We start from the raw sequence: 13,102 nt of genomic DNA, 5'->3' as shown, positions 1-13,102 counted from the left end.
TCACTGAAAAGCACCTCTTTGGTCTCCGGTTTTTATGTTTTAGTCAATAAAGCTGTGAGGAGTCTATCAGCCGTAATGTGTAACAGTGGCCACGTATCAGTAGATGGCAATGAAGAGCTTCAGTTGAGTGGGTCCGTTTAGTCAAACACATGGATGCATGGATGGATGGAGACAGATTTTTGTTTTTAATGGATTATAATAGAACTACAGTATAACTGGTCTATAAAGCATTAATAAAGGACTTATTAGCCATTAATAGCGCCATCAATTACAGCGTATGAGACTGGAAAAGCTTCCCACGAGATTTGGGAACCTGACTGCAGGGATTTGCTCCCATTCAGCAGCAAGACTGACACTGACAATGACCTATAAGGCCTTGTTCAGTCTGAGTGAGCATGGAGGGTTGAGGTTGAGGTCAGGGCTCTGTCCAGGCGGAACTAAATTTGTAGAACCTTCTATATCTAGACTGCTTTACTAAAGGGTATTGCCCAAAATGGTCTTCAGTAATATTGTAACATAAACCAAGACTGACTCAAAATATGAAAAACAGGCCCAGACTACAGGTACACAAATGCAGCTGATATATCTGTCCATATAGTGAAGATGAAGCCACTGCAACTCTCTGCTATTTGTGTATACATCAGCAAAAAAAAAAGTTGATTTATTCATTGCTATGGCCTGACAGGTTTTATTTAACAACCTATTGAACAACAATTGACTAATGTCAGTGAAACAGCGAAGGAGCGTTTCCTTGCCACTTGCTCAGCCCTGGGTCAGCCAATTTGTTAAGTGTTGCGAGGCCAGGGTTTTAGTTGAAAGGGTGATACAAATAGGAATTGATTGGCTCATTAATAAAAGTCAGATGAGGGCGACACAGCACCGAAGGCACCGAAGGCGTATTTACTCTGCCGCACCTGGGGAATTGCAGATGTCTTGCGCACCCAGGGCACAGAGAAGAGGACAAACAACCAGCAGAGGCAAGCATTTGAAATCTATATGGCAGTGAATATGTGAATTACATAACCAGAACACACCGAGGACAGACGCAAACATTTGCTGTCTGTTTGCCAAAATTAATAAGTACAATTTAAAATCCTCAGTTTTTCTTGTTTTTTCCTTTTGATGATGATGATGCTGATCAGTTTGTTGGAGTTCATTTACATGGGACATTCATTCAAAGATGAGAGATTTAAGTTTAAACAGTGTCATTAGGGAGAGCTAGGACATTGACCATTTGCTGATGAATGACAAGACCCTACAATCAATGAAACCATTAAGGATCCGGCTCTTATGGGAGAGCTGTCGAGTGAGAGGCCAAAAGCAGATGGACAGTATGCATTTTGGTAATGGTATGTGTGTTGACATGTTTCATCGGCGGCTGCGCTGACAGGAAACCCATAAGAATCCAGTAGCATCATTGTTACACTTGAACCACTCTTCAGCCTCTCCTTTCCAGATTGATTCCTTTAAAGGACCTTAGATCGACTGTAAAGCCTTAATTTACCAGAGATTACTTTACATTTACAGCTGAGAGGCTGGAACCACCCTGTGTCCTTGACACCGGCTGTATTTGTGTATAGGTCTGTGGGCTCCATGTAAACATTTTATTTATGTATAGTGTTGATCAGTAGGTGCCATCAATGTTCACCAAGGGTGGTCACAGGTGACCTTCGTTTGTCTCACACAAACAAACACACGGAAAGACATGCGGGTCCATAATGACGACTGGGGTGAAGATTAACGGTCGTATTAATATTATCGGCAAACATGCATCACAATTTAGGTCCATTACAAATTGGCTGCAAATAAGACAGAGGGCATTGCAAAATAGGACGATCCGTATTCCTTTACTGCTTCATAACTGCATATGGTTGTTATTGTGATAACCATATGGAAACGTGTGGCCCTTACATTATTATATAGATGTGTGAAAGCATTAATACATATTCCTATTCAGGACAGATGTAATATAACAAGACCAAGGGATGTATGTGATGTAGGACACTCATTGGATACAGTACTACTCTCATCGAGTGTCAGTGTGTAACTTCAATACATTCTTTTTCTTTTTTGTGTGGGACAATAATTGAGTTCTGGGTCAACAATATTTAAAAAACAAAAACGTAGGGAATCGTGATATTGGTTTCTGTACCTCAGAATAAAACCTAATTGAGTGCAAGCAGCTTATCATTAATCATCAGACAATTACAGAATGGGATTGATCCTTATCCTCTCAAGGCTTTCGCCAGAAGCAAGTCTTGTCATCATTTTTCAGACTTGAGGAATGATATGGCAATTTTATTAATGTAATTAACCTTACTTGACTAATAAGCTTGCTTATCAGACAGAAAAATCCCAAGTATGTAACTTGCTTCTGAACAAAGCTAATCAGAGAGCTGTGTATCTATAACATTATTTTGAATAATGTGTATGTATTGCAGGGTATACATTTTAAAAAATGCTTAAAAAATTATGATTGTGAGATAATTTTAACACATGAAATAGTTCACATATTTGTTTAATATACATTTAATCAGTTCAATAGCTCTGCTAGATTTAGCCATGGTTTCAACTCATCTTTAAAAACTGTGACCATACTGACATGAATTTATAATGTCCATCTGCTCATATTAACGATTGATTTGAATAGTGTCCTGTCAGGATATGCTTCACCCCACATGATACAAATGCAAAATTGTTACAACTTCCAAAGAAATTGGTTTGTTTTAAAGAAAGACAAAGAAATGTCAATTGACTTGATTACTTAAATGAATTAGAAACCCCACAAGTCAGGCATATAAAAATAAACAAGGGGAATACGGAGTAAAATGTAGTCAAACTGACTCTGAGTCAATTAGAAAGATTTAGTCGGCACCATTCAACAAATGAGAGAACATTCTAAGAACACACTGCTTCAAACAACCATCTGAAATACAGATCAATTTAAAAATTGATCTTTTCGATCATCATGACTATCACTTGTGATGTGTTCATTAGACATATCACCACATCATGGTGACATCTGTCCTTAAGCCTCTGTATTTATTATGAGGCTCTAGAAATGTTGTCATCCCCCATCTGTCCACCAGATGCCCTCAGACTTCCCCTTCATCTGCCTGATTCTGCTCCACCCAGCACACCTGTACCTTGTTACCTGAACTCCACAGTATTAATAGCAGCCACTTCCCACTGCTGCCTGTCAACTACCTTCCTGAATTTCCACTGTTGGATTTGTTTTCGGCTTTGGGATGCCTTCATGCTGCTCACTGTAAGTTCCTTTGATCATGTATTCTGTCTGCATTCCCTTCCCTGTTACCTGAACAGTCTGTGACAGATCAGTTAAAACCTTAAACCTGCAATGATTGTTTTTTTGGGCCGTGTTAGGGCAGAGAAAGCTCTGAAAACCACATTACCAGGAGTCTAGCATCCAAGGAACAACATTAACATTCATTTGGAGTTGGGTTGCAGTTGACCGAAGTCCAATATTCACCCTCCATAAGCTGTGTTTTGGTGGCATTTAACTGCTGAGAAAAATGGCTTTCTCTCTGCACGACTATGTTCACCAGCTAGTTGCTCACTTTTTCCATAGTCTATGCCATTTAGGGCTTGGCGGCTTCATCAAAGTGCTGGAAATGATGGGAGAACAAATGGACTGAGTGAGAATAGTATACTCTTTCATTGTAAGCTACATATACTTATCCGTCCTAAATAAAATGTTGATTAGTGCAACTTTAAAATCCTGAGAAAGAACCTTGGTGTTCCAATGCTAAGGAGGGAAATCTTGCTGACCACTTCTCGTGTCAGTAGTAGAAGAGCTAATTACCTGTTAGCGGGTGGTGGGAGATGTAGCCTAAGGTGTGTTCGACTAACAGGGCTAATACAGCCAATAGGGCTAACAAATAGGGCTATTACAGCTAAAAGCTAATGGAGCTAACAGAGTTACTACAGCTAACAGGACTAATGTAGCTTACAGCGAAGAGGGGGCTAATACAGCTAACAGGGCTAATACAGCTAACAGACAAGGGTGGAGCCAAGGCTGGCAAATTAGGGTGGTTGAAGTAGAGCTAGTTAGCAGGTGGCAGACTGGTGTGTTCGGCTTAGGCTACTAATGCTAACAGCTAATGGGGCTAGTACAGCAAACAGGGTTAATGCTGCTCAAAGCTAACAAGTAACAGAATTGAACACTCAGCAGGACTCACAGTTTCTGTTCAGTTCAACATGAAGCATTACACAGTGAACTGCAGTTTAGCTTTACAGAGCTAGTGCAGACAGTTGCATACGCCAACTTCAAATACGAGACCTATTGCTTGAGATGTGCAAGTACAAAAAGCAGACATTAAAGCAGTGGTCGTTGCAGACACACCTGCCTGAGCTCTGCATTGCATTTCTAGTATTTAAACACCTGCAGTGAGAAATGTCTTTTGCACATTGATGTTTGTGATGGGCTTTAACAGGTGTTTTTTTTTTTTTTTTTTTTGTATAATGATATTCATATTACCAGGACAGCTTCTGTAAAAGATAAATCGTAGTGGATGTACAGAAATGAAAGGATGTTAGTTGAAAAGTAGACTACTTTTGAATGCAGGAAATGACAAATACCCTTCATCTGTCAGCTGAGAAAGTACGCACGTTTTCAGGAAAGCAAACCTCACCTATGATCAATGGTGGTGCAAGACCATTCATGTAACTTTTTATAAGTTGTAATAGTTTCTATTCAAAGTGTTCCTCGTAAGCTGACAACATTTCCTGGCTTCAAGGCAAACAATTAAAGCTCTGACTTTTGAATAAAACACATTCATTTCAGTGCCGATTTAAAAACATTTGAAGCAATGCCTCAGTGAAATCTCTAAGTTGGAAAATTAAACTATCCCACAAATCAAGCATACAAGTATTTTCTAAATATGTCTATATTAAAAAAGGACAGCTTCAGAGGTAGAAAGGACAGTATAAGTCGGTTCAAACTTCAACTTTTAAACAAATTATTTTTACTGACGGTAAATATGCTCCTTAAAGCATATTGCACACGGAACATTTGACTAATCATTAGTCGTTTTAAAATGGGGAAAAGCCCTAATTGAAGCTGACAGCTCTTCATTTCGTAATTTTAGAGTGATGATGTTTGATGGCAATCATGATTAGCCTGTAATTTCAAGAACGCTACACATAAACTAGAGATTGGTCAAGGATATTGGATTGAATAAATGATTCTACGTCTCATCAGCCGGATTTCTTACTGTTCTGTGATGTTGAAGCTGACAGCTGGTTAATGCACAATATTTTATGGACACAACGTTGAGAATTAAATACAACTTAACATAATACATCACTGACAAGTAATTAGAAATACTTTTGCTTATTAGGCTTGGCCATCGAGTGCGAGCACAGTATGACTAGGCCTACTATGAGTATAACTATACTATACTCATAAAACCAATTCAACTAATAATATAAGAATCCCACTCACGTGTTTTAGTTTAAATTAATGAAGATATACTAGAAATGGTCTCAACAATGGAAAGAGTTGTTGAGTCCATTAAGGTCACTCAATATAGCTCAATAAATCCCCCTGAGCAAAATTAACAAACCATAATTGAACTCAAACAAATGTAATTAATCTCTGAGCAGACACAATGCTGCTAAAGCACTATAAAATAAAGGAAAAGTTTTCAGCTAATTGCATGTTTATAAGAGGAGCTTAGATAAAAATTGTTCACTTCAGCACACAACATCATGGTGCAGATGGAGGAAATAAGCCATAAGACTGCAGACTGGAGCTAAAATGACTTTCCTTCCCTCTCTAAAAAATATTGAGTTGAAGGATGACCTTCATGGCTGTTTGACCAGGGAAAAAGAGACATGTTTCTGTGACTCCCTTTCTCGTCCGTACAGCAAATTAAGAGCATAGAAAGATTTTATGAATGCTCTCAAAGGCCTAAGCTTGTTTTGCATTACCTCCATGATCAGCAACTCCTTCAGTTTTGATTACAAATTATTCCTCTTTATTTATATACCTCGGTAATAGAATTGCTTCTATGTCTGTATGCATAATTATCCCTTAGCAAATGACAAACCCAGTGCTGACCACAAGAGTGTGTCCTCTCGTGTCAGTAGGAGGAGAGCTAGGTAGTTAGTTAGTTAGTAGCCTGTAGCCTACAGTGTGTTCGGCTAAAAGGGCTAATACACAGGGCTAATACAACTAACAGTTAAGTTAATACAGCTAACAGGGCTAAAACAGCAAACGGATAAGGGGGCTAATACAGCTAACAGAACTAAAAATGCATCACACTGTTGGTTTATGTTCAGAGGAGACATCAAATAGTCAACATGAAGTGTTACACAGGGAACTGCAGTTAAGCAGACAGTAACGTTGGATAAGTACGAGACCGTTTCTGTGAGACGTGCAAGTGAACTGGTGGTGAATATGCTGCTGTCAGTGGAGGGGCTTTTACATTCATTAGTATTCAGTGGGAGTAGTGGGATCTGATCTCTAAGCCTTGGGGGAAGTCTTACTGACGATCTTAGAGTCTGATGGAGTTGGGTTCCCTGAACGTGTAGTGTTTCTCTGTAGGAATGACTGGTACTCCCTGATGGTAACTACTAAAGGCTATATCTCTGATCTTGAATCCATAAATAATACTCAAGCATGGTGTTTTAGCAGACATCAAAGGCTTGAGAAAATGCTTCAACAATTGAAATGATTGATTCTTGAATTAATAAAGCACATTGTGAAGGGGTAGTTGAATGTAGGACCCCTAAGGAGACGGAACTCATCATAAGGCCTTTTGCTGACCTTAGGAGTTTTAACGCTCTGTCCTTGAGGTAAGGAGAGAGAGGGAGAGGCAAGGAGAGGGAGGGAGAGAAAAAACTGAGCCACATAAATATGGCTCTTTGATGACTGCAAGGTGAACGAAATTGAGGCAAATGCATGGTCTTGTTCCTCCCCACATTAGAATATGAAATAATTTGATAATTTATTGATGCTTGGTTATTACCATGGCGATATGCCAGCTCTAATTAACAACTTGGCAGAAGTGTGTGAATGTGTGGCGACCTGCCCTGGTGATTAGAGCGGGATCCTAGAGAGACGAGTGATTGGCACATCTTGAGTTGCTGTAGTTTTACAGTAGTTAAAACAAGCTCAGAAAGCCAAAAAACATATTGACTCTGACAGTGTTTGAATGGAGCCAGTGAGGTCTGAACTGAGAAATAAGCTCTTGGGTGGAAGTAGGGCTTTTTCTTTTCTTGATGGGCACATGTATATGGAAATGGGAAGTTGAAGGTCAGAGAGCTTTCCAAGAAATAATGTGAAGATATCAAAAAGGGAAATTGAGGGTCTTTGAACAATGTCACCCTGCAAAGTAGAAAGACAGAGCAAGTAGAATAGCTGTGCACCCTGGAGGATTACAAAGAGGCTGGTGAAAAGTGTCATGTATTGGGTTAGACAGATTACATGAGTAGTGAACAATCGGGGAAAGAAGGGAAGGGAAGGGAAAGAAGAACACATGGAGATAGCCAGGCGGTATGTAGAACTGTTCAATAGAGCAAGTTAAAGCAGAAGCTACATGATTCAATTCAGAATGCGCTATTTAAGTATTAAGATGGCAAGGCAAGGAATAATTGCACAACTAAGCTAGCTGGAGTTTCGGTCGAAAATGATACATGGACCAGCTAGGCTAGGACTGGCTACGCTAGGACCAAGTTGGGCCTGGTGGCTGACAACGTTTGAGTTACATGCGGATGGAAATGAGCTAATCATGTCCTGACAGATGTCACTAAACAGAGGAGAAAGGCTCTACTTTTGCACCTTGCGGGACCAGATGTTCAGGACATATTTTCGATTCTGTCAGGCACTGGAGCAGCAACAGACTACACGGTTGCAGTCGGTGCGCTGAATACATACTGAATATGTTCCCCGGGTCATCACAGTGTTTGCCCCCCAGGTCTTCACAGCGTTTGGCCCCCCAGACATTTCACAGGTTGTGTCAGAAACAAGGAGAGAGCGTGCAACATTTTCCTACACGTCTGAGACATTGATTTTCAAGCAGATACAGATAACCAGATAAGAGATGCAATTCTGATTGAGTACATCAGAATATGTGCACAGAAATTTGCTGGAGGAAGGGCATAGAGTAACACTCAAATTGAGGAACAGATGGCAGCTATGTCTCTGACTGGGGAGACAGAAACTGTTAATCGTGTTAAACAAAAAGGAGGGAAGTACAAAAAAGCAAGAGGAAAGATGAGGGACAAAGAAGAGGGCAAAGCAGATAGGAAATGTTCCAGATGTGGTATATACTGATCATAAGGGAACATATCGTAAATGTCCTGCACATGGACAGACATGTCAGAAGTATAATGGAAATGACAAGTATGAAAATGAATCTTCACAGATGGATCAAAGAAAAGTTACCATTTATTGTGAAAGAGCATAAAATGGCTGAGAGACGTACCCTTTGTGTGGGGGGAGTAGACTTTAAAATGTTAGTGATGGGAGAAAATGTACTCTATAGACTGAAAGCAGAAAAGATAAAGTGCTGTTCATAAGACTGACAGACTGTGAGCAGAGGTACTCGCAGACAAAGTGTGTGAGTGTGAAGCCTTAGCTCTGGTGTGGGCTCTGTGAGAGACTACACCCATATGTGTATGGTAAGATCTAGTCAAGGGACATAAGCCATTAGAAGTTCTACAGTCACCCATCCAAACCATGTGTACACATATAGAGAGATGGGTCCTCAGGCATCAGCCATATAACTTCAGTGTGACACACATACCAGACCTGCTGTTAAAGAACTGCTGCTGGGGGATACAGCAATTGTAAACCATATGCACCAATTGATAATTAACTTAGTGCTTCGAGGAAGTCATATAGTGCTGCCACAAAGTCTACACGATCCCTCACACTAGCTCATGAAGGTCACTTGGAAATAATGGGAACCAAACGACACCTCAGAACCAGGTTTGGTGGCCAGGCATGAATTAAGCAGCTGAGAGAATTTCCAAGGCATGACATGTATTTAAAATTGTAGCCAAACCCGACCAGCCAGAACCACTGAGGACCACACCCTTACCAGACAGTCCCGATGTTGCTATAGATCTGCTAGGACCGCTACCAACCAATCACTCCATACTTGTTGTAGTTGATTACTACAGTCGCTAATATGAGTACAATGTTCTGACTTCTAAAACTACAGAGAAAGTCACTGACAGTCTTGAGTCAATCTTCAGAAGACTATGGATTACCTATCATCTGCAAACCAGATAATGGACTGCAGTTCAAATCTGACTTATTCAGGGAATATTGTGAAAATAATCGAATCAAATGCATGAAGATGACACCGAAATGAGCTCAAGCAAATGGAGTATTTGAGCACCAAAACTCATTACTGATGAAGGATATAAAGATTGCTCAAGCAGAAGGACGAGACTGGAAATGTGAACTAAGAAATGATCTGACTGTGGACAGAAGCATTGAACATGCCATGGAAAAGCCCTCCTGAACTGCTCTTTAATCAAATAATAAGGGGAAAATTACCACACATCTGTGATCAAGCCCAACAGCACTGGAGCTACATGACAGAGATGGAAAGGCAAAATGATAAGCTGATGAATGAAAAGGACCTCAGTACTCGAAAGTGGACATCGGTACTCAGACAGCAGGACACAGTGGACACGTTCACCACACCATCAAAGCAACACCACACAAAGTGAGTTAAACAGGTAATCGAGTTGTGGTTGAATCTCCAGCAGGAGCATGCTATCAGAGTAGTGTTGCTTTCCTTAACGAAAATTATGACGAAATATCGTCGTCAACGAACCTTTATCACGTGAGGAAAACGAGACGAGATGCAACGAAAATGCTGGTCATGTGACGATAACAATAATTAAATGTATAATGCAATATTGTAGACAAATAAAAACGAGACTAAATGTGGTTTACAAAATAAAAACTATGCTAAAATGTGTTTTCATTTTCGTTGATCAAAACGAGGCGAGACGAAATGTAACGTTGTTTCGTCTCGTTAAGTCGCATTATTATCAGTCTGCTCGTTCGAGGTAAACTGCGCCTCGCCTGGAAAGCAGACGAGATCAGCGGAGCAGCAGGAGGCAGAGCCTAAACGCTGCGCTGCAGTCGGACAGTTTCCATTGGCCTTCGAAGATTTGACGGGAAGAAGTCGTTTTTGAACGGAGTAGGGGCCAAGATGGCTGCCGAGTAGGTTCACTCTCGCTGAGCTCTTGCACCAAGCTTTATTAGACGGTGAAAAAACGAGGAAACTCCAGTTAAAGTGACTTCTTTGACAACTGAAAGCCATTTAATGCCGAACCAGGACAGGAAAAGATCTCATAACAACAAAGCCTTCTCCTCCAAGGCTCACCCAGGTAACATGCTAATATCCTTGTGCCACGACTATGCTAGCCCCGTGCCACCAGTAACTGTTACCATGGCGGCAGACGAAGATTTTTCTGCCGCTACCTGTGACTCCCTGCAAATCCCCAACTGCTAAAAAAGCGCTGTATAACCCCGAAAAGTGTTCCACCTCCCCAGACAACGCCATTATCTCTACCCTCTCAAAACTCATCAATGAGAGAGCTGACTCCCTCAAAAAGCTAGTGAGTGAAAACTCCAAGAAAATCGATAGCAACACACTTAAAATAGAGGGGCTAATGAAAACTCTGGACTTTGCATGCAGTTGCATGAAATTAAGGACACACAGGAAAAAATGCTGAATGTTGATTCACATCTCAAAGAGGAAGAAATGAAAGTTATCAACCTCCAAACACGTGTGTGTGAGATGGACTCCTACTCAAGACGGTGGAACTTGAAACTTCATGGCGTCGCCGAAAACTCAACAGAATGTGAAAGCAAAAGCCATAGAAGTTTGCCAGAAGATCCTCCCAGATGGTGAGGACATGCCTCAAACTGCTATTGACGTTGCCCATTGTCTTGGAAAATCATCTTCAACCCGCCGAGACCCATCATCATTCGATTCTCCCTGAGGTCCTACAGAGATGCCGTATGGAAGTCTGCAAAAAACCACCCCTTCATGCATGACAACAAGCTCAGTTTTGCTGAGGATCTCTCTCAGCTCATCAAAGAAGCCAGGATGAAGACGTGGCCCTTGGTAAAAAAGGCACGAAGTGAAGGTAAACCTGCATATTATGTTGGTGGACAAGAAGTTACTTGAGGTAATGTAACTGATCTCAGCTGAGTCTTTCCATATCCTGCAGGTTACATAGCTCAGTTCCCTATCCTATTAAAACTGACGAACGGTTATATCATTACAGGGGAACTGAGTTTCGTAGACTAGGCGTAGTCAGCGCGCAGTGCACCTGCGCCACGCCGACGGAGTGTGTGAGTTTCGTGCACCGCGCAGGCTAGCGCAGGCACGCCTCCCGTCTCGCCCACCCACGCAAGTGGGAAAGAGGGAGGAGAAGAAGCCGTGAAGGTACGTGTCCACAGGGGCGATTTTAAACGCGAGGAGACGCGCCGCTTCCCAGGATTGCACGCTTGGTAGGCTGCCACTAGAGGATGATTGACAGGCGCTCTCCTTCATACAATCGCGCACACTTCAAGGCTGCACCTGATTGGACGATCGCTTTCACTGCTGTCCTGTCTGCTCCGGAGTTCACGCAGACCAACACGGCGGCTCGTTTGGAAACTTTCTCTTATTTTACGAAAATAGTTCACCGAAAGGTGTTTCTGAAAACATTTTAAGCGAGAAATAAGTCTTTAAAAAAGTCTTTATTTTAGATCGACAACATTCAGTTTAGAAGATTTTCGCGAGCGTTCCCTGATGCGGCGAGTCGAGCCCGGCGCCTCTGATTAGCATAAAGTAGATTCGACTTCAACTTTATGCAAATGAGAGGGCCAACTCGCGCGCCGTCTCTCGACATTCGCCGCGACGCTACCAGAATGCATTGCACAGCTTTTCACATAGACAATAGGCGAATTCGACTTGATGTAGCCGCCTGCAGCGCGCTACCTAACGTGATGTATTGTGGGTTGAAAGCGATGCATGATGGCTAGAATTGTGTCCGACTTAGCAGCCGACTGCAAAGACGTCACAGGGTCGCGACCATATCACGTGACCCAAAACATCACGGGAACAAGTTTTTAAGAGGCGCTTCTTGCAGCGCTTGGCAGCGCGGTCCACGGTGGCTGCAACCGGCTTGTCCACACCTCCGCTACAGCGGAATGGTTCTCATTGGTTAAAAGTTCAATGACGTGTGTTCAGGTCCGCACTCGGCGGCCACCTTGTGGTGAAATGATACTTTTTATTTTGATCGCATTGATCTCATGGCTTGATCTTAAGTTCCGTGCATTGTGTTGTGAGTAGGCCTATTATATGTGAGGTCTGGTTAATACAAACATAGAATGATAATACAAATATACTGGGAAAAAATAATGCCTTCCACATGTTGCCGTGTGTGTGTGTGTGTGTGTGTGTGTGTGTGTGTGTGTGTGTGTGTGTGTGTGTGTGTGTGTGTGTGTGTGTGTGTGTGTGTGTGTGTGTGTGTGTGTGTGTGTGTGTGTATTTATATATGTATGTGTGTGTGTGTGTGTGTAATAAATATATATATATATATATATATATAAAAACATATCCTCTTTGGTTTGCTGCTGTGTTCTATCGCTTGAGCACTATAGTCACGTTGACTTTGTTGTCCGACTTGACGGCGTTTGGCTGCCGTCTCTTTTAGAGCCCGCCCCCTCAGACACCTGCAGCTCTCGTCGGCGTGGTAAGTCAAGTCAAGTCAAGTCAAGCCAAGACCATCCCGAACAAGCCTAATGAATGGGACGCGGAAACACCGCTGCCTGTGGACACGCACCTTCAGTGGGAGACGAGGAGGAGACAAGGCGTGGACTGGGATTAACACAGCCGATTCAGATCGTCACCAATCAAATAAGCTCCTATCCTCACCTTTAACGCGTTAGGGGAGGTTCAGTGCAAGTTTCGTCACTTGAAAACCCAATGACAGAAGCAGCGCCGCCGCTCAAACCACGCGTATCACGCGCTGTGCGTGCGTAAGGTCATAATAATTATAATGCCGATATATCACTATAGAAATTGTAGGCACATTTTAGGCATGTATATCACAAAAC

Source organism: Eutrigla gurnardus (assembly GCF_963514095.1).
Source record: "Eutrigla gurnardus genome assembly, chromosome: 8".
Lineage (NCBI taxonomy): Eukaryota > Metazoa > Chordata > Actinopteri > Perciformes > Triglidae > Eutrigla > Eutrigla gurnardus.
This window is presented reverse-complemented; position numbering follows the sequence as displayed.